Source organism: Hipposideros armiger, unplaced genomic scaffold, assembly GCF_001890085.2.
Source record: "Hipposideros armiger isolate ML-2016 unplaced genomic scaffold, ASM189008v1 scaffold_60, whole genome shotgun sequence".
NCBI classification, from domain to species: Eukaryota; Metazoa; Chordata; class Mammalia; order Chiroptera; family Hipposideridae; genus Hipposideros; species Hipposideros armiger.
In genome coordinates this window covers 2,741,344-2,762,790 of record NW_017731410.1, presented here as the reverse complement: position 1 = coordinate 2,762,790, position 21,447 = coordinate 2,741,344, and the positions used below count along the sequence as shown (strand labels likewise).

Sequence of the window (21,447 nt, the reverse complement as noted above, 5' to 3'; positions counted from 1 at the left end):
TAAGGTTATAAGAAGCTTTTAGGTTGGCACCTGAAGAACCCCAAGACTCACCAGTTAATAATTACCTGTAAATTCTAATAAAGCAAGTTACTTTATAGGTTATATACAGACTTACTGAATTTTAAAACTTCTAGCTTTAAGCAGTTGGGTCAAACATAAAACCTATATCCCTATTATTAAACAATGTCACTATCTTAATAAAGTTTCAGAAATACAACCTTAGGTACAATATGCCATTTTTAAAAATAATGAATCATGATTCACAGATTAAATGGCATTGAAATAAAACTTTGCAACTGAAAAGATGCATATCATAATTCCAAAGTTCTACTCTTTCAGCACCATCTCTTCCACAATTTTAAATTCTGATACAGCCAATAGCTGCTCTTCCATTTCAAAAAGTGTAGTTAAATGAAAGAGAAATTCAAAAACTCATTAAGAAAGTATATGCCAGTATATATAAATGAACTTTATTCTTTCAAATATCAATTTCCATTATAAAATATTAGTTTTCTGCATAAAAACTGTATGATTCGCTTATCAACTGTCGCTATTTATCTTGTGTGAATTCAAGTTGGTTTTTTTTGGTGTTTTTTTTTTTTTTTAACAAAGGAAGCAGGGAACAAGCAATGGGAAGTTGGTGTCAAAATGCAGAAAAACCTCCCAGCAAGCTTCTTGCAACCACCCAGGATTTAGAGTCTTGCTGGCCGCTCTCTTTTCAATACCAGAATTTCACACATTTCAATGACTATTATGACTTCAAAGAATCAAATTTTCATCATTGTCCGTCATCTGCCGGTTGATTTGTATAAAGGAGTTCTTCTGCATGCACTCCAAACAAAAGCCTCCTTACTTTTGTGGCTATATATCAAGTTTAAAAGTTTTGTTTGTGACAGTTGTGTCTTTGGTAAATTAGGGTAACACTGAAGGAGTGCAGCTGCTCTGCAGGAACCTCCTTTTTGGCACCATTTCACTTAAATAAAAACTGAATAATTAGCTTCTGCCTTTATTAAACCACAAAAATGCCACTGGCCTTCGTAATTACTTCCGGTTGCCCCACCCACTTAACCTTAATAGTTTACACTTGTCATAAAGAGAAATAAACGAAAAAGGTTTTCGCCACGTTGGATAAATTTTTGATAGATCTCTCAGGACACTCAGAAGAGCCAAAATTTTTACCAGGCTGTTTTGATAATAAGTTCACTAAATTGCTTGTTATTATGGATCAATGTTGAAAAGTTTTAACAGAGCACATACTGAAACACTAAGTACAAATACTGCTTATAGAAACTTGTTCTATTGGAGGCTATTGGTTACCAATTACGTGTTTAAATTTACTTTAGAGCCAAAGTGATCTAAATTTGATGATTCCATTTATAGTCTACTTTAATCATGAAAGATGTTAAGAAAGGAAAATAATCTTAGATTTGTAATGAAAACTTCAAGTACTCTACAGATACCCAACACAAGAAACTCATTAAATGGTCTCATAAATAATGAAGAACATTTTATAAAATAAATTTTACAATTTGAAAAATAGAAAGAGTTGGCAGACAGCATAACCATATGTATTTACTTACCACATAAGAACTTTAAACACTTGTAAAAAGTTAGTGTCCATAGCAATTCAAACACATTCAAAACTGTGAAAATAAGAGGTGTGCCAGTAAAACCAATTTTTGTTTGTTAAAGCAACACACTAATGTGGGAGTCCAATCAGGTAATAAAACAAGTGTTGGAATGTGACTTTCATTATATTTTGCATATTGGGCAAAGCTATCATGGAACCAATAGTTAAGTTTTAAATGGAATGTTGTTAAGATGAAATACATCATACAAACATACAAATGATACTGCTAATCATATAACAAGTGAAAAACTAAATAACTACAGACATGTGTCTCAGTCTCAAACTATTTTTTTTACTCCTAGATCGTTCTGCACAGGATGGAGTGGAGCAATGGCTAAAAGCAAATGGCTGAGTCAAAACTGGGTTAGAATCCTAACTCACAATTTTGGGCAAATTAAGACTTGTTCTAATTCATCATCTATAAAATCAATTAAATAAAGTATAATATGGACTAAATAATGCTTGTCTTGTGCAATAAAAAAACATGTCTCCTTTATTCTACACATTTTTCAGCACCTACCACAATGTGCCACAGTATAGACATGATCTCTGATTCTCATGAAAATTACAATTGAACAGAAAATTACAATTGAACTTTTTAAAAAAGGACATAGTGAATAAATAATGAAACACTGGTGTCAAGACACACCAAATCTCCCATCTTCCTTGAAAAATATGAGTTAATAGTTAAAGTACAACAAAGGGTTTTGCAATTGGAGTGAGGTGCGTCAAGTCTGGAGGAGAGAAAAACCTAGCTTTTCTTTTTAAATAAGGGCTGACTATTCCATTTCTTGTATATGTCAAAAACACTGAGTACAATATATGTTAAATAAATTTGTTTTATTACTAATACAACCACATACTGAAAAGCTTATGACACTAATGAAATTGAAGGAATAACGTATAATTTACCTTTGTTCATTTCAATTCAAATTGAAAGATACTGCTATGCCAAGTTATCTATACCAAGGGCTGCAGGAGTAACTAAATAATCATATTATGAAATACAATATTGGCTAAGAACAAGGAATTTATGATTCAGATAAATCTGGAGGAACCCAAGCTCTACCATTTGCTACCTGTGCGGTATTGACAAGTTGCTTAAACTCTCTGTATGTCAGTGTCCTCCTTTCAAAAATGTACAAGCAAACCTACATTATGGCACTGTTTGGAAGGATTAAATCATGATACAAAGTGAAATATGATAAATGCCATGGGGGTAAGAGACTGCATTTGGTTTCAAAGATGAAAACGTATCAGAAAATACCTGATCAAAGAGGGAGACAGCGATGATTTTTTGAGGATAGCTATTACTATAACGATATTAAAATTTTAAAAAATATATACATATGCTTAACAAGTTAGCAACTGTTTCCTTATCTGTATTATCTACCAATAATTATCTATATTCATATCCATTTTATATAGTTATGATATTTATTTTGCACTGGTTACTTTCAAGCATCACATCACTAACTTTTCTCCATGGAGTTACCCAGTCTTCATATTTCTTGTTTTAATGGCCTTGTTAATAATCAATTAAGCTGATGTCCCACAATTTCTTAGTCCATTCTTACTATTGAAAATTTGTTTTGTTATTAATTCTTTTAAGTATAGATTATGGCAATGAAAATCAGTAACCTAATTCTTTTAAGGTTAATCACTGAAGGTGGAATCAACTGAGTCAAAGGTTGTAAAAATTCCCATGGTCCCTGACATGTTATCAAATTGCTTTTCAAATGGGTGGTAAAATTTTATACTGTCACCACCATGTACCCCATTTCCCTTTATCCTCTCAAGGCCCCGAGAAGCAGGCATATACTAATTGTTTTGAGTTGATTTAGTGTATGTTCTTCCATACAAAACCACAAAGGGGAGAATGAGCTTGATTTTTGACTTTTTAAAACATACAAAAAAATTAACTTTCCTCAAGATTGACCCAAATAATGTAATGTTATAATACTTTGTAAGAGCTGCTACCAAAAGAAACAGGAATGAAAAAGCAGTAACTAAAATCTAACTAACTGCTCAAAATATAACTCTGGAACATCATCCAGATGTACAATTTCTGTATTGATGTAGGAATGGCAAATAGTTTCAGATTTTACTGGAGGTAGATGTGGGGGGTCCAGAACAGGCCACCCCAAGATGTGCCTCAGTGGTATGCAGATTACTTGGAGCTAAAGGCAATTTCAGCTTCAGGCTCAAGAGAAACTTCTGCCCCTCTTAAACTACCTAGAAGAATTTGAATTAGAGGCCTTGCCCACAAAACATTACCAGAGATAACTTCTTTGGACAGGGCAGGGCAAACCTCTACTTACTAAACCTCTGCTCATCTTATCCTGCAGTGATCTTTTGAAACCCCCAAGGCTTACCTCATCCCTAGCTCAGGATGTCTTATATACCTCAATCCCCCATTCAATCTCTAACCTCTCATGTAAGCGGGGTCTCTGACTCTCTCATGTATGTGGGGTTCCCGTTTGCACGATATTAAATTTGATTTTCTCTTGTCAATCTGCCTCCTGTTGATTTGATTATTCAGCCAGCCAAAAGGTTTCCCCTTGCCCCCACACAGTTATGTTTTGTAGAACTGACATAGGGCATAGCCAAATCAAGTCTACTAAGCAGCTATTTTATAACAGTATGCTACAGTTTTTAAAAATGATATAAACTTTATTTTCCCCAAATCAGGGAAATCTACTGGAAGACTTCCTTCATCTTTTTAAGGAAATACTTGAAACAATCTTTGTTTTCTAACTTTATAACAATTGAGAATTACTAAAAAAAAAAAAATCATGCTTAACAAATGAATGATCAGTACTGCCCCAGTGAACACCTGTATGCTTCACTGAAGCACTCTGAAAGTTATTAAGCTAATAATTTTTTAAATTTACAAGATGACAGATATATCAGAATAATGATCAACATTTTAATAGCTAAAGGCTTTTTTTGCCTTTTAAGCCACTACCCCAGAATTTTTTGGATTTTTAAATCACTAAGTGATGTTGCTATGTTAGGTCACATAGGAGCTTTTTCAGTAGCTGAAATAAAAAGAAAAAAAAAGTTTGACCACAAAGCACTTGGAACGTATCTAGCATATTACATTTTGAAAAGATCCTATCTCTTATTTCTCAATCAAACAGTTCACCTTATACCCTGGAAATAAGTTAAAAGGCCGAAATACATACAACATAAAGAATTATGAGAACAAAAGCCAGAGAAATAAATAGGAAATGATTGTTGAATAAATAACAGGACAAAGACAAAGAAACAGAAGGTAAATGAACTTCCTAAAATCAAGTGATGGTTTAGGCAGCAACCGAAATGAATTAAGTTTGGAAAGGAAGCTGAAAATAATGTATCCAAAGCTCATGTTTCTGGTGCAATAAAGCCGTATCCAAGAGGCAATGCTGTGAAAGTCAAACTAGATTGCAAGGAGGCATATAAAAAGTATAAGTCAATACCTTGGTAATTTAGCATAAAAATAAAACAAACTATGCAACAGAGGTTTCCTTTCTTACTTAAGAACTGATGTTGGTCAGGGAACTGAAAATATTAGTGAAAACGGGGAGTCAGTAAGTAAACACACACAGGCCAGTGTGCATCCGTGTGCACACATACACACCGCGCCTTCCACACTGTCTTATAACTCAAAAGGCATCCATCTTCGGAGAGACAGCCAGCACCTTGTCTTTCAGTATAGGTCCAGTGATTAGAATTTCAAGAGTTTCTTCCATAAACTACCAAGAAAATACATCAGCTACAATTTATAACTTGGGGTTTTTAAATGTGAAGTGAGAATATAAAGACATTTGTGAAGCAATCTGAGTGCAAAATCTGTCTAGATTTTATGATTTCCTTTTACATCACAACCTTTTATAATTGTTTCACCTCCACCTAATCAGATAAAAATTGTCAGAAATTCACCTTTATTTTCTTTTTAAAGTATTCAATAGAATTGTCATAGAAAGGACTCCTTGTCCCCATATAGCATTCAGATTATAATATTCATTTAGATTATGTAATTACAATGTCAAGTAAAATTGGCATAGAAAAGTGTGCAAAAAAGCACAACTGAGTTTTGGTAAGCATATGACTCAATTACTGAGAGCTGAAGTCTGGTAGTGCACTAAAAGGAAACCTAAATTAAGCCATAGTATGTAGTATGTCCGAGTGTTTTTAAGTATGTTTTATAGAAAGAATTGAGAGCATCAGTAACTCAGCAAATCATGAAAGGCTGGTTAAAAATAGTCCAGACTCATTAACAAAGACATTATTGGAAGAGAACTGTCACAATGCAGTACATGGCCTTTCACTGCCATCCATGATAGAGTAACTGGAACCAGACTACTGCTCGACATATAAAACTATAAAATTGGAAAAGTTACATTAAGCAACTATTTTCAGATACTGGGCATTTGGAAAAGCAGCAGCATCATAATGTAATCCCTCAGAAAAGGAAAACTCATGATGTAGCCCTACAATTGTCCCGGCTTTATGCCTGGAGGCACATTCTAGATGATGGAAGATGGCAGAGCCCACGCAGAACACAGCAGTCTCACTGAGCAGAGAAGGCAGGAGGAATCAGAGTTCAGGACTGCTGAGTGGACGAATATTTGTGAGGTAGAGTTCTGGAGAGGAACAATTAGGAAGAAAAAGAAATAAAAGGCATCCAAACTGGAAAGGAAGAAGTAAAATTATCTCCGTTTGCAGATTTATAGGATTCCTCACACTCACAAAACCTGTTAAGAGCCAACGAACAAGATCAGCAAAGTAGCAGAATTTAAAATAAACCAACACAAAAATCAGTTGTGCTTCTGTTAACAATGAACAATATGAAAGGAAATTAAAGAAACAATTGCATTTACAATAGCATCAAAAAGAATAAAATACTTAAGAATAAACTTTATTAAGGTAAAAGACGTGTACATTAAAAACTACAAAACACTGTTTAAAGAAATTAAAGAAAACAAATAAATGGAAAGACATTATGTGTTCATAGATTGTAAGTCTTAATATTAAGATGACAATACTACCCAATTCAATCTACACACTGAATGCAATCCCTATCAAAATCCCAATGACTTTTGCAGAAACAAATTCATCACCAAATTAATATGGAAGTTTTGCTTCAAAACAATCTTGAAAAAGAAGAACAAAGTTGGAGGACTTGTACATCTTGATTTCAAAACTTACTACAAAACTACAGTATTTGAAACAGTGTGGTACTGGCATAAAAAGACAGATATATAAATAAAAGAGAATAGGAGGTACAGAAATAAACTTCTGCATACATAGTCAACTGATTTTTTTAAAAAATGCCAAGAACTTCAACTGGGAAAACATCAACAAATTTTACTGGGAAAACTCCATATCCAAATGGCAGAGAATAAAATAGAATCCCTACCTCATAACATATAGAAAGGTTAATTCAAAATAGACCAAAGACCTAAATATAAGAGCTCAAACTATAAAACTCTTAGAAGAAAACATAGGGGGAAATCTTGACATTTAATTTGGTGAGAATTTCTTAAATATGACAGAAAAGTACATGCAACAAAAGAAAAAAATAGATAATTTGGACTTCATCAAAATTAAATTTTTTGTGCATCAAAGAACATATATTTGATACAGGATTAATATCCAGAATATAAAGAACGCCTACTACTCAACAAAAAGCAAACAACCCAAATCAAAACTGCATAAAGTACTGTATTTTGCCATGTATAATGCACTCCCGTATATAATGTACACCCACATTTTTGGCCCAAATTTTCAGGGGAAAAAAATTTTCATTTTAATTCAAATTTTTATTTGTTTATATTTAGGTGCTTGTTTTTGTATTATAAAGAAATTTTAGCATTTATTTTTTTAACATATTATGGTACAAACAATTTTATGTACTGGTAACAAATTTATGATATTTACGCATCGTAGAAGGCCAATGGCTCTTCGTTGTTACAAGTTCGTCCTAAATTCAACAAAACCAATTATCGTATTCCAGGGTATTATTTTGCTTACGGATATTGTTATTGATTTCTAGAGTTACACTTTTAACTCATAAGCATAAATAAAAGAATTAAAAACACATATAGATATGGAATTAGTACTACCCATGTATAATGTGCATCCTTATTTTTCTTCCACAAATTTGGGCAAAAAAGTGCTCATTATACATGGCAAAATTTCTCCAGAGAAGATATACAAATGGCCAATGAGCACATGAAAAGATGTTCAATATCAACAGTCGTAAGAAAATGAACACCAAAACATGGGTGTGAAGAGATACCACTTCACACCTAAGGATGGCTATTATATATAACACAAAGTGTGGGTGAGGATATGGAGAAATTGGAACCCTTGTGTTACTGGTGGGAATATGAACATGATACAGGTGCTGTGGAAGACAGTATGATAGTTCCTCAAAAAGTTAAACATAGAATATAAGTTAAACATATAATCCAACTACTCCACTTCTGGGTATATACCCAAAGGAACTGAAAGCAGTGACTAGAACAGACATCTGTACATCCATGTTCACAGCAACATTATTCACAAAAGCCAAAAGGCAGAAACAACCCATATGCCCATATGAATGAACAAAATGTGGCATATACATATAATAGATGATACAACCTTAAAAAGGATTAAAATTCTGACACATTCTACTACATGGATGAACCTTGAAAATATGCTAAGTGAATTAATCCAGACATAAAAGGACAAAAATAGTATGATTGTGCTTATATGAGGTATCTATAGTGGGCAAACCCATAGATAGAAGGTATAGTAGTAACGGTTGCCAGGGATTGGGGGAAGAAGGATGTGGGGAGTTATTGTTTGATGGGTTCAGAGTTTCTGTTTGGGTTCATGAAAAAGTTCTGGAAATGGATAGTGGTAATGGTTGTACATCGTGAACGTGCTTGATGCCACTGAATTATACACTTAAAAATGTTTAAAATGGTGAATTTTGGGGCCAGCCGAGTGGCTCAATTGGTTAAGAGCTCGCTCAAGAGTTTGAGCTCTGAGCAACAGCGGTTCTATTCCTGGCCCGAGCTGAGCTGCCACTGAGCTGCCAACAGGTGGCAGGATGGCTCAGCTAAAAAATAAATAAATAAAATAAAATGGTGAATTTTGTGTTGTGTACATTTACCACATTAAAAAAAATGGAATGACATCTTTACAGTGCTAAAATAAAAAATTTCAACCTAGAAGTCCAATGAGAAGGTTGTTATGGACTAAATGTCCATAATACTGAATGCCACCTCACCCACACCACCCCAAATTCATATATGGAAGACAACCACCAATATAATGGTCTTTGGACATAACGACGGGATTATGCCTTTGTGAGACAAGACACTAGGGCGCTCATGCACTCTCTGTCTCTCACTCTCACCCCTAGCCATTTGAAGACACAGTGATAGGCAGGCAGAGAGGACGAGGGAGCCAGGGAGCCAGTCCTAACCAGAAACCACCCATGCTGGCATCCGGAGCTTGGACTTCTAGCCTCCAAACCATAAGAAAATAAATTTGTTAAGCAACTCGGTCTATGGCATTTTGTTACAGCAGCCTGAGCAAGTCAAGATCGTTCAGAAGAAGAGGCAAAATCAAGGTGTTTCCAGATAAACAGAAACCGAGAGATTTTTGTCCCAACAGGTCTGCACTACAAGATATGTTAAATGAAGTTCTTCAGACTGAAGGAAAGATATACCAGATGGATATCTGTATCTATATGGAGGAATTAAGAGTATCAAAAATGGTAAATAGTGGGTAAATATAAAAGATATTTCTTTGTGCTTCTTAATTTCTTTAACAGATAATACTGTTTAAAGCAATATTAATAATTACTGTGGGATTTATAACATGTGGAAGTAAAATGTATGTCAACATTAACACAAAGGGCTACAGGGATAGATACGAGCATTGTTTTAAGGCTCTTATGTTACAGCTAAAGTGACATATTATTAGTTCAGGGTAGACTGTAAAAAATTAAGGATGTATATTGTAATCCCTAACAGAGCCACTAAAAGAAGAGGTACAGCTAAAACATCAATAGAGGGGATAAAATGGGTTTCTAAAACTGTACTCAATCCAAAATGAAGGTGGGAAAGGTGAGGGAGAAGGTGGGAGAAGGACAAGGGGAGAAAAGAAATCAGATGGAAATTACAAGGCAGAGATTATCAAACTAGATAAAAGCAAGAGTCAATGCATGTGTAAGGGACACACTTTAACTGTAAACTCACAGATAGGTTAAAAGTAAAAGTGTGGGGTAAGATGTGCCCTGCAAAACTAAGAGTAAGAAAACGGGAGCAACTACATTACTGCCAACACAGTAGGCTTCAGAACAAAGATTAGCACCAGGATAAAGAGGGATGCTACGTAAGAATAAAAACATCAGTTTATCAAGAACACATAGCAGGGATGGCCGGTTACCTCAGTTGGTTAGAGCATGGGCTCATAACACCAAGGCTGTCAGTTCGATTCCAACATTGGCCAAGGAGCTGCGCCCTCCACAACTAGATTGAAAACGACTACTTGACTTGGAACTGATGGGTCCTGGAAAAACACACTGTCCCCCAATAAAATTTCTTTAAAAAACAAAACACATAGCAGTCTTCTATGTTTATACACATAATAGCAGAGCTTCAAAATAAATGAAGCAAAAAAGTGATGCCACTAATGGAAGAAACAAAATATAGTTTGAGATATTAACACTTCTTCCTCAGTAACTGATAGAAAATGTAGACAAAAATATAAGGATAAAGAAAATTTGAACAATACCATTAGTCAACTTAAAGCTTAATCAAAATTCTTAGAACACCAAACCCCAAAACTAGAAAGTTAACATTCTTTCTAAATGTACATGGAACATTAATCAAGGTAGACCAACTTCTGGGCCATTAAAAAGGTCTCAAGAAATTTCAAAATTGAAATCATTAAGTGTGTTGTTGACTACAATGAAATTAAACTAGAAATCAATAATAACATAGTTCACCAAATAAATGATGAAAGTACTGTAGATATTTCAGTGCATGATCAACTTGCATTGCTCTGGAAAGGCTATGTCATAACAAGAATATAGACAGCCACATGAAACAGAATGTTTCCTAACTTCCTCAGATACATTCTTTATATTACAAACTGTTATACTGCATTACAAAATAATAGTAATAACAGCAGTGGTACTAACTGTTATGCAATGGCCTAATATTTTATAAATATTTATGATAGAAATTTCATCAACCTCCATATCCACAAACTGACATTACAATGATAGCTAAGTTCATGATGTTGATCCTAAGAATGTATTAAGCTTTGAAGTACTTTCTAATTCAATGCTGTATCATTTCAGTATTATGTGTTTTTACTGTTTTCTACTTCTTAGATGTACAGTATTTATCTATTAGATAGAATTTGTTACATCTATATGTTAGAGTCTGAAAGGCATCCACAGAATTGGACCATGTATACTAGAAAAAAATACAAGCTATGAAGAGCCATATCTCTAAAATGATATGGAGTTCATTATTCATTAGTAAAAAACCTTTTTACAAGTATAATTTACCAATTGTCTTTAGGAATCAAAAATATTTAAAATATTAATACTACACCATTTGATTTAGTAGTCCCACTTCAAAGAATCAATCCCAAAACAAAGATATTGTCAAAGATTTCACTTAGGTATAAAGATGTTTATGCTCACATTGTGTATAATTACAAAAAATTGTAAACATTCTGCTGTAAAACAACAGATGTTATGGTATAGCCATACAATGGGAAATTATATATCCATTTACATTTATGCTTTTGAATAATTTCAAAGGCAAAAGATATTCACAATATAATGCAAATACAGTGAAAAACAGGATATCAAACTATAAAGCATGATTTGTATTACATATAAATATGTTGGGTGTTGGTGTGTTTAAATATTCATATAGAAAAGAAGTAAATTTACCAAGACTATGAGATTAAAGGTGATTTTCATTTTCTTTTTTTTTTTTTTTAAGATTTTTATTGGGGAATTGGGGGCAGGAACAGCGCTGGGGAATTGAAGAAGGGGAACAGACAAGTTGCAGTCCTTTTGTTCTTCAGTCTAGTTGTGGAGGACGTTGCTTCACTGGCCCAAGTTGGCACCATCATTGCGCTCTTCCTGGGCGAGGCAGATCAGTCGCCGTCTTCTGGACGGCCGCTCACTGCGGCTGCTTGCCGCTCACTGCGGCTGCTTGCCGCTCACATTGGCTGCTGGCTACACATGGTGGCCCATGGCAACCCCCTGCAGCAGGGGCTGCAGCCTACTCCGTCGCCGGTGACTCACAGCAGCACAGCTCCAGGTTGAGCTGTTGTTCAGCATCTTAGCTGTAGAGGGCAGTGTCATTGGCCCTCATATGTGGGATCTGAACCGGGGCCCTCTGGCGTTCCAAGCCAGCTCTTAACCAACGTGTCACTCGGTCAGCCTGATTTTCATTTTCTTTATACTTTAACATTTCCAAGTTAATGTTTCTACAATGTTCATGGTTTACTATTAAAAATTTTAATTACATACAGTTTAATAACCAAATCTAACATATAATACGAACAAGGCCTTCAGAAACTTCTTTAAGTAATACAATTTAAAATTCCTATCATTAAAAATAGGTTATGAGTGACTAAAAAAATTTCCTATTGGAATGATAATTACATAGCAATACCTCTACACAACTGACTGTCAAAATCTATGTCAATAGAGTAATATAAATGATTTAGTAATGCCATAGGCTGTGAGAAAAGGCAAGTTAGGTGATAAAAATTGTTAAATATCAACTATACATACACATACACACACAAAGGAACATACTTAATATAAGACCATTGTAATTAGGGCCAATATTTTGCTCCAAGATCCCCTAGAACTCAGCACCTGAACAACAAATTTGAGTCAGAACAGTAGTTTTCTCAATTAATTCTGATTCAACTAAAGATAACTATTATAATGTACAAATCATGACATTTATTTTGCCAGTTAGTAAATGTTTTCAAAAGTCTTGTATATTCCCAAGAGTTTATATAAAACCTGAGAGGAAAAAAAAAAAAACAATTAGAGGGTAGGGCCAGCTCTGTCTATCCTTTCTAGATCTGATGTACTCTCTCATCATTTTGGGAGAAGAAAGAAAAAAAGACAAAAGGAACAGAAATGTGGAAAAAAAGGAGAGAAGGGGAGGAGAACAAGAGTACTAGAAGAGACACAGGGGAATTAAAAAAAAAAGAAAGAATGACAACAGCCAAAAAAACTGGCCAGAGAGCCAAACCCAGTCAGACAGGCAAAAGGGGCAGGGGGAGAAAAGAGCCAGTGGCTAGAAGGGAGGCCTGAAGGGGTGGGGGACAACACAAGTAGCCAGAAGGGGAAAGAGAGATGACTGTCGGCTACACTGTCTGCAAGAGAACAGAGTCAGAAGAACAAATTCCAAGCAACAGAGAGAAAGAGGGAAAAAGGAGTGTTAGGGATAGTCAAAGTAGAATCAAAATTAAGATAAGGACGCAACCATCACCACCAGTCTCTGACACCACCTGAAGCAGAAGCTTCAACATATTTCTGGCTTTGTCAGCACCAACATGATGGACAGCAGCTCAGTCAATTTTTTTTGTCTTTCTTTACCTTGATGAAAAATCTCCACTAAGTTTTTCCTCCATCTTTGGGGTTGAGGGAAGGAGTGGTGGTGGTGGCGGTGGTATGGGAGGGTCATGGAGAGCGGGAGATTAAAGGAAATGAATTCAGTATTCCAGGTCCCAATATGACCTTATCAAAAAGCAATTTCAAATTCCGAAGATTCTTTAATAGAACAATCACTGAATTGTTAAACTATGTAAAATTTTAAACGCAAAGATAAAAACTGGAATCCTTTTTTAAAAGTAGTTATTAAAAAATGTAATCACTTGTAGAAAACTTTTAAAAAACTTTATGAAAACTATAAAAATTATTTCATGAAAATCTAAAAAAGGCGCATAGTCAGCAGCTGCAAGGAAACAAGCACGAGTTGTGCTTCCACACATACGTATAATCCACAGGATGGTCTCAGCATTCCGAGACCACTGGCGTATGAGTCAAAATCTTAGCTGATCCAGCCCCTGCTACCACTCTGACCTCATTTTATATCACTCTCCCCCTTTCTCATTACGTCATGGCTTTCCTTCTCTTCTCTGACTACTACCAGCTGGTTTGCACTCTGTGGCATTACCTTTTTCCTCTACCTAGTATGCTCTTACCTGAGATTCTCACATAACTAGCTCCTTCTCGTCATTCAGATCTGAGTTCATATCTTATCTTCTCCAAGTGGCTTTCCTTGATTGCCATATAAATAACCCCTATGACATCCAACCCCACCAGCTACTCTCCAGCCTATCACCTTCCTTGATTTTCTTCTATAACATTAATAAATCTATGAAAGTATCCTAATGATTTATAAATCAAGTTCACATATGTTTACATGTGAGACATATAAGCTCTCAACAATGTTTTCCTTATTCATTGCTATATCCCTAGGGACTAGAATATGACACATAGCAAGCAAGTGCTCAAATAATTGAACTGACAAATGAAAAAGTATAGTAATATTTTATATTGTAAGTAAGAGATGATTTAAAAAAAAATGCTTGCATGGTCTACACAAACTAGATTGTCATAGTAGAAAACTCCTAGGCCTGGAGGAGTTCCAATTTCTAAACACTCAAGGAGTAGGCTACACCAGCCATATTTGAATGTTTAATACATTATAATGCTAACTAAACCAGGAACCTTATTTTAATTTTTTGGATATCCTATCTCAAACTACTCAATCGGGTTTAAAAATCTTTTTAACTGATAGATTTTAATTATAACAATATAGACTCAGCAGTCATTTTACAGATGCAAATCAGTACACTAATCAGATCCTCTGTTCTTAAATTTAAATTAGCGTTTTCAGCCCAACATTTTGGTATACCTGTGTCCTATATGTTGCTCAGAGAAAGCCAAAATCATTTTTTAATACCTATTTTATTTGGAGGCAAGATTTTTTAAAAACTTCATTAATTAATATGCAATATACTCAAAACTGAAAGAAGTATTAAGCATGAAACAGGAACTGAACAAAAAGCCTATTCACACATTTCTTGAAAAGTGTGCCTTATGAAGAGGCAGGGTTTTATGGAGGCATAGTACGCTGCATACAGTAAAGCTTCCGAATCACTACCCTAGTTTTTAAACTCCCTCATTTCGTAAAACATGAATGATACTTGCAAGCTTGCAAGTGGTATTTTGAAGAGTAGAGTCCGAGCACAGACTGAAGTCATGTAAGACTAGAAGGCCTGAAAACAGAAACAAAATTGAAGTTTGCTAGTCGCAAATTCTGAGATCTGAATTCTCCTTTCCTTTACTTTAATTCTGTTTCCAGAGATACATGACATAGAGAAAAAATAATCATCACCACAAGATGTTACTCCTATTTTCTGCACTTTCTCTCACCCATGCCTTCACTAAGAACTTATTATAAGATGACGGACCATGAGGCTTTAACAAGTTTAAGGAGGGTGTTTGGATAAACTCTTGAGTTGTGAAATTATCTGGCAAGCCGGCCAATTAAAAAAGCTATATAACTAAAAACACTTTCTTTCTACCAACAAAGAAAGAAACAACAGCATAAAAACCAACCTACATTCAAATACAGTATAATATGAAGCATCAGGTTATCTACATACTCTGATATAAACTTGGATGATTAGTTTATAATTATATTCAGTTAAATGAAGAAAATTAAGCAAACAATTTCCAAGGAGAAAATATACAGCTTATGTACTCTGAATTAAGGACAAATAATGTATTTTCACATATAAATCATATAATCACTAAAATATGACAAAAACTTAATATAACATCCAAATAAATAAAATATTATCAATCCTACTTTATTAAGAGCCAAAGCTCCTACATAATAACATGCAAGAATTTTAAAGTCTTGAAAGCGAGTGTCAAGTATTATACACAATTTCCATACACAGCAGGTAGTAAGGCAAGAAAAGAGCTGACACAGTTACTCTCCTTAAGAGAGACATACAATGGAGAACTGTTACACAGCACTAGTAGACTACAGATCTATGCATTAAAGATGTTGTGGCTATTAACAGCTTAAACCTTTACTGTATTTTGCTAATTGGTACATAGAACTTTAAAGCTTTTGAAAGATAAAACATTCCAGTCAGTTCAACTCTCCAGCATTGTTCAAGTATTCCAAGTAGGAACAAAGAGGAAAATAAATCTGCTTTAATTGCTGAAGAATCACAGATAATAGAGATGGCTGAATACTGTAGAGGAAAGATCTTTTGTTCCTTAAACAATCTTAATATAGAAAGATCATGCTCTATTTTAAGTTTCAATGGTCCCTGTCTGCATATAAAACCTATTATTAACATTTGTTTCTTCTGTAAGTATTTAATAAGTACAAGTTTTATACAGCATGATAATATGTGAAAATAACTTATTTTAATTGGGAGTATACTTTAAAAAACACAGGTCTGTATTTATCAATATAATTTTCTTTTAAATAATTGTATATAATAAATGACCTGACTTGTTTTAATCAATGTTTAATGCAAGAGTTTTCTGAAGTGGTTTTAATACTAATGACATGACATTAAAGAGAGTAGAAATATTTCATTTTAAATGATCAATGAGTTCTATTTAGATAAATTTTCAGTAATTTAAGAGCATGTTTACCCATAAACATAAAAACAAGGTATTTTAATATTAACTCATATATTTAGGTATATATGTCATGTAATAGGAATAATAAATACAATTTAATCTTCTAAACATATAAGCAGCCACTTATTGTGTGGTTACTGTTATTGGTTCATAATACATTTGTTAACTTATCCCAAAGGTGTAGAAAGAACATTTACATCTAGCTATACTAAGTCTTAACATTTTTCATTGAGTGTTTGCTATTTTTCAAAATCAGTATCTCACCTCCTCTCCCACCTCCCCTTCATTCTTGAAACACGCCAATAAAAGAACGGTCATTTAACTACACTTCCAAAATCATTAGTCATTACTTCTTCCTTAGAATTTTAAGCAATAGTATTGCTACAATCATAAAGGCTATTCACAAAATTTTTTTTTTCCTGGTAGCTTGGGGATAGTGTAAAACCAACAGAAGTACATAAGTTTTTAAAAAATAAAACTATATTTCAAACTAACATTTATATTTAGTCAATACTTTTTCTCTTTTTAATAGTCTCATCTAAATGCAAGAATATAAATAAGCATTTGTAGACAGAAAAACACGAAGTAACATTATTCCATATTTAGTGAAAGTCTTAAAAGAAACCCACATGCTAAACTGCCGCCATGGAAGGTTCTCAAAGGCTGCTTGCTATTCTTTGATGTAAAATGAAATACTACTTAGTGAATAAAACATAAAAAACTCCTGTCTGCCCTTCAAAGAGACATATCCTTTGACCCAGTGCTCCAGACTAAAGCCTTGAAATTTTTGCACAAGAATGCTGCGTGAGGAAAGTCCAGACAAAACAGACACTTGAGATGTTAGAAGGCTGTATAACCCCAATCACAGACACTACTCTTTCCAATAATCTAGGAGAGATAGCGCTGCCATACACCAAAAGAAAGTAATCTCGCCAAAAGAAAACTGACCCCTTTAAAAAAAAAAAAAAGCAAGCAATCAAAGCAAATGTAAGCCTTTAACAGGTTTATCTTTTTGTGCAGGTCACCTCTTAATGACCGATTTTTAATTCAAGTTTGCAGACTTATAAAAGGTTTTCATCTATAAACTTTAGTATGTTAGAAGGTAAAAACAACATAAAACCAATACTGTGTAGCACATATAATTGTTTTATTTTGGAAGGCTTGCAAAAATCATTCGTTTTTACGAATTTCTTAGAGCAAGTTCAAGCAATGAAAAAATTTAAAACCTACTAGAGTTGACAAAAAAGTTTCTATTCAATAACTTGTTGCTGCTTGTATACATTCTAAAACAGCAATATTATCACCCAGCTGGCTGAGTGTGCTACTAATACCATGTGCTTAATCAAATGGCAATTACTTATTGCAAGTATCAGCAAGTAACAAAGCTTTAACTGCTATGTTATTGCTATTTGGAAGAAATTGTCAAGCAGTAAAATACAACAGACTGACAACATTCAAAACACTAATTCTATTTATTTTACATGTACAGCTAATTTTTAAATAAAGATATTAATACAGACTATTTAAAATCTTACTTGGATTTTAAAGTGTGTATTTTAAAGTAATTTCTCAAAAAAAGCTTAGAAATGATAGCCATCCTTCCCCACCCCACCTCACAGATTTGAGATTTACCGATTGCTAAATAAAGTTTCCTTTTTCATATGCATTTATGTTGAGGATGTACGTATAACTACGGTAATTTAAAACAGGTGGTGCTTAATAGTTTTTAAACAAAATAAGCACCTAAATGAAAATAAACCACTGAAAGTGTCAACATAAACATTAAAGCATAGTGCCTGGCACACATTAGTGCTCAATAAGGATATATTGAATAAATAAATGAAGAATGAAGGAAAAATGGCAGCCAACATAATTTTTAAAAAGTAATATACTAATGTCCAAACTAGTAAGGCTTATTTCATATTATTTTCATTAATAAGTTGAAACAATTCTTATATTTTATAAGGGGATGTTTCTATCTTTTATCTTTAAATTTCTTTGGCAGTAGATAGTTAATATAAGGTAATAGTGACAAACAGAAATTAGTGTTTAAAAACTAGGTAATAAATATGGTTAAAAAAGCATTTTAAAAATATAGCTGTATGGGTCTCATTCATGCTCTGGTTGTTCTTTGGGGAAATATCTACTCAAAATTTTTAGAGTACTGAAAATGTAACTTCTCTATTTTGTATAGTCCAAGTGACTATAAAAAGACAAAATGTTCATTGGACTTGAGTAGTCATTAAATGTACTGAGAGGAGACTAGGGTGGGGTGGCATAAAGAGAAAAAAGGTACTCTCTTAACAAAGCACAAAGGCAAAGGCATTCTTCACCCAACTTCCACAGAACAGCAAGTCCTGCAACAAAAACCAAGGGCCAAGCAAACAATCATTTGTAAAGCTTGCCTGATTATCTGTCAGAAGTATCACATATTTGGAAATAATAATGATGTAACCCACAAAATGTTGGGCATTTTTACTAAACGCTGTGCTTCTACATAAATTGACAAGATTATTTTAAAATGCTGCCATCTATTCTTTTGATATTTAAAATTTTATTAATTCTGAGAGTAAATGAAAAGGATAGTTAGCAGTTCATACACAACAGAGAAGAAAACTGACTGATTAGAAATTTACCATGGGCTCTGCTATAAAATTCATTAACAGTAATGCAGAAAATGTTACAATTTTATTCTCTGGAGATTCGTTCTCTAGTAATGTCAATACTGTCTTTAGTTCTAAAATGAGAGAATAGAATAGATTCTTTACACTAGAAAACGCCAAGCAGACTTTTCACCTCTACATTCTATGCCAAAAAAAGATAGGATACATGTTGTCAATACACGATCAATACCCAAAATAAAACACCTTTTTCTTTGTACTTATACTGGTACTGGCATCCATGAAACACTATAAAAATTCCTTTAATTTCTTATGTTCTATATATTAAATTCTGCCTGTCACATGTAACATTAAAAAAATTATTCACTTGGTAACATGCCCTTTGAACTAATCTGAGCATAACAGTTAAAAATAATAAACAGCAGGGCCAGCCGAGTGGCGCAATGGTTAAGAACTCGCTTGGGATGCCAGAGGGCCCCGGTTCAGATCCCACATATGAGGGCCAGTGACACTGCCCTCTACAGCTAAGGCTGAACAACAGCTCAACCTGGAGCTGGGCTGCCGTGAGTCGCCGGCGACGGCGTAGGCTGCAGTCCCTGTGGCAGTGGGTTGCCATGGGCTACCGTGTGTAGCCAGCAGCCGCAGTGAGCGGCCGTCCAGAAGCCGGCGACTGATCTGCCTCGCCCGGGGAAGAGCGCAATGATGGTGCCAACTTGGGCCAGTGAAGCGACCTCCTCCACAACTAGACTGAAGAACAAAACGACAGCAACTTGTCTGTTCCCCCTCCCCCAATTCCCCAGCACTGTTCCCATCCCCCTAACTCCCCAATAAAAATCTTTAAAAAATAAAAATAATAATAATAATAATAAACAGCATATAGTTAAGATGGAAGAAATGAAACATGATTTGTACATAACATGACATAACCGTACAAATAAAAATGACTGAGGTTTTAGCTCTCTCCATGAAATCCACATAAGGAAGAAGTATGAAAACCTACACTTTAAGTTGCCTTACTAGAACTGCTGAGATTAGAAGAAATAGAGGTAATAATCCCCACCATACCCTGCACCATACATCTGGAGTATCACGAGAAATCCTGGCAACAACACTTTAAAAGGGATTCAAACTGCAGTCAAGATGATGAATTAACTAGAATTCACGTGAAATGATTCAAAGCTCTGAGGGTGTTTAACCCCAAAAAAGAGAAGGCTTAGGAGAATGATTCGCAAACATTTTGGTCTCAGGACCCCTTTTCACTCTTAAAAATTATTGGGACCCAAAAAAGGTTTTGTTTATATGAACTATGTCTATAGATATTTTCCATATAAGAAATTAAAATGGAGAAAATTTTAAACATATAGTTTAGAATAATAAGAAACCAATTATATATTAACATTATAAAAAATACTATTTTCAAAAACTAAAATTAAGTGAGAAGAGTGGCAATGATTCGCATTTTTGAAAATCTCTAATGTCTAGCTTAATAGACGACAGCTTAATCCTAACATCTGTTCTTGCATGCAAACTGTTGTGCTAAGTTGCCTTGGTTGTAATATAGGAAGAAAAGTCATCCTCACAAATATATAATTAGAAAAGGAAGCAATATTTTGATAGCTTTAATATTTTCATTCTCCCATTAAATGTATTGTTCTCTCCTGCACTTTAAATGAAAGTTTTACCCATGCATGAGTTTATAATAGCATACATTGGTCATATGAAAAATACCAGTTCACAGAGGTGTGCAGATCTTTCAAATGTTAACATAGCTCATTACCTAATATTGTAAATCACATTCATTAGTATCACCACTAGTACCACTGGAACCGTCTTTTAAGTACTGGGAAGTTGTCAAGCTCCATGAGATCAGCGGCAGAAGCAAGCACTAAAAATTATTTTTACTTGAAAGCTTGAAGTTGATCACGGGCAATACTTCCCTTGAAGTGACAAGTTTATTTTCTAGAAAATGTCTGCCATGTACTGGAAACTGAATAACCATAGTTTGTCACCTGTTATTGTTTTTTCAATTAAAAAAGTATTCCATGAAAAAAGTGGCTAGGTTCAGTGTGCAAAAGCACCTTAACAATACAAGCACTTCTTGACCCAACAGTGTGGTACGTTGGTATGCAGCACAAGTGTTTTATGCATACTTCTATTCTGCTACACAGAACACTAAAAGATGGGTATGCAGGGTGAGGTTTTTTTTTAATTAATAATTTTTGCTGCTTCATCAAGGACGGAAAGTGAAACTGGCTTTTCTTTTTTTTTTAACCTTGAATGCAAGGACGTGAAGGATACAATGACTAGGAGCAGTTTGGGCCCACTGCCTTAATTTGTGCTAAGATGCTCACAGTTTTACTGTAAGAGCTTTTTGTAACATCACTGTCAACGTCAATACAGTGGAAAGGGCAAATAAAGTCTTTCTATAATTGTGAAAATAGTTTGACTCTGTGGGCTTCCAACAAGGGTCTTGGGCT

General features: G+C 34.3%; 1 protein-coding gene across 1 annotated transcript in view; it reads right to left on the bottom strand.

Moving 5' to 3' along the window:
* The window catches only part of NDUFS4 (NADH:ubiquinone oxidoreductase subunit S4), a 104,846-nt gene that overhangs the window by 39,956 nt on the left and 43,443 nt on the right, over window positions 1-21,447 (bottom strand). The window lies entirely within an intron of this gene.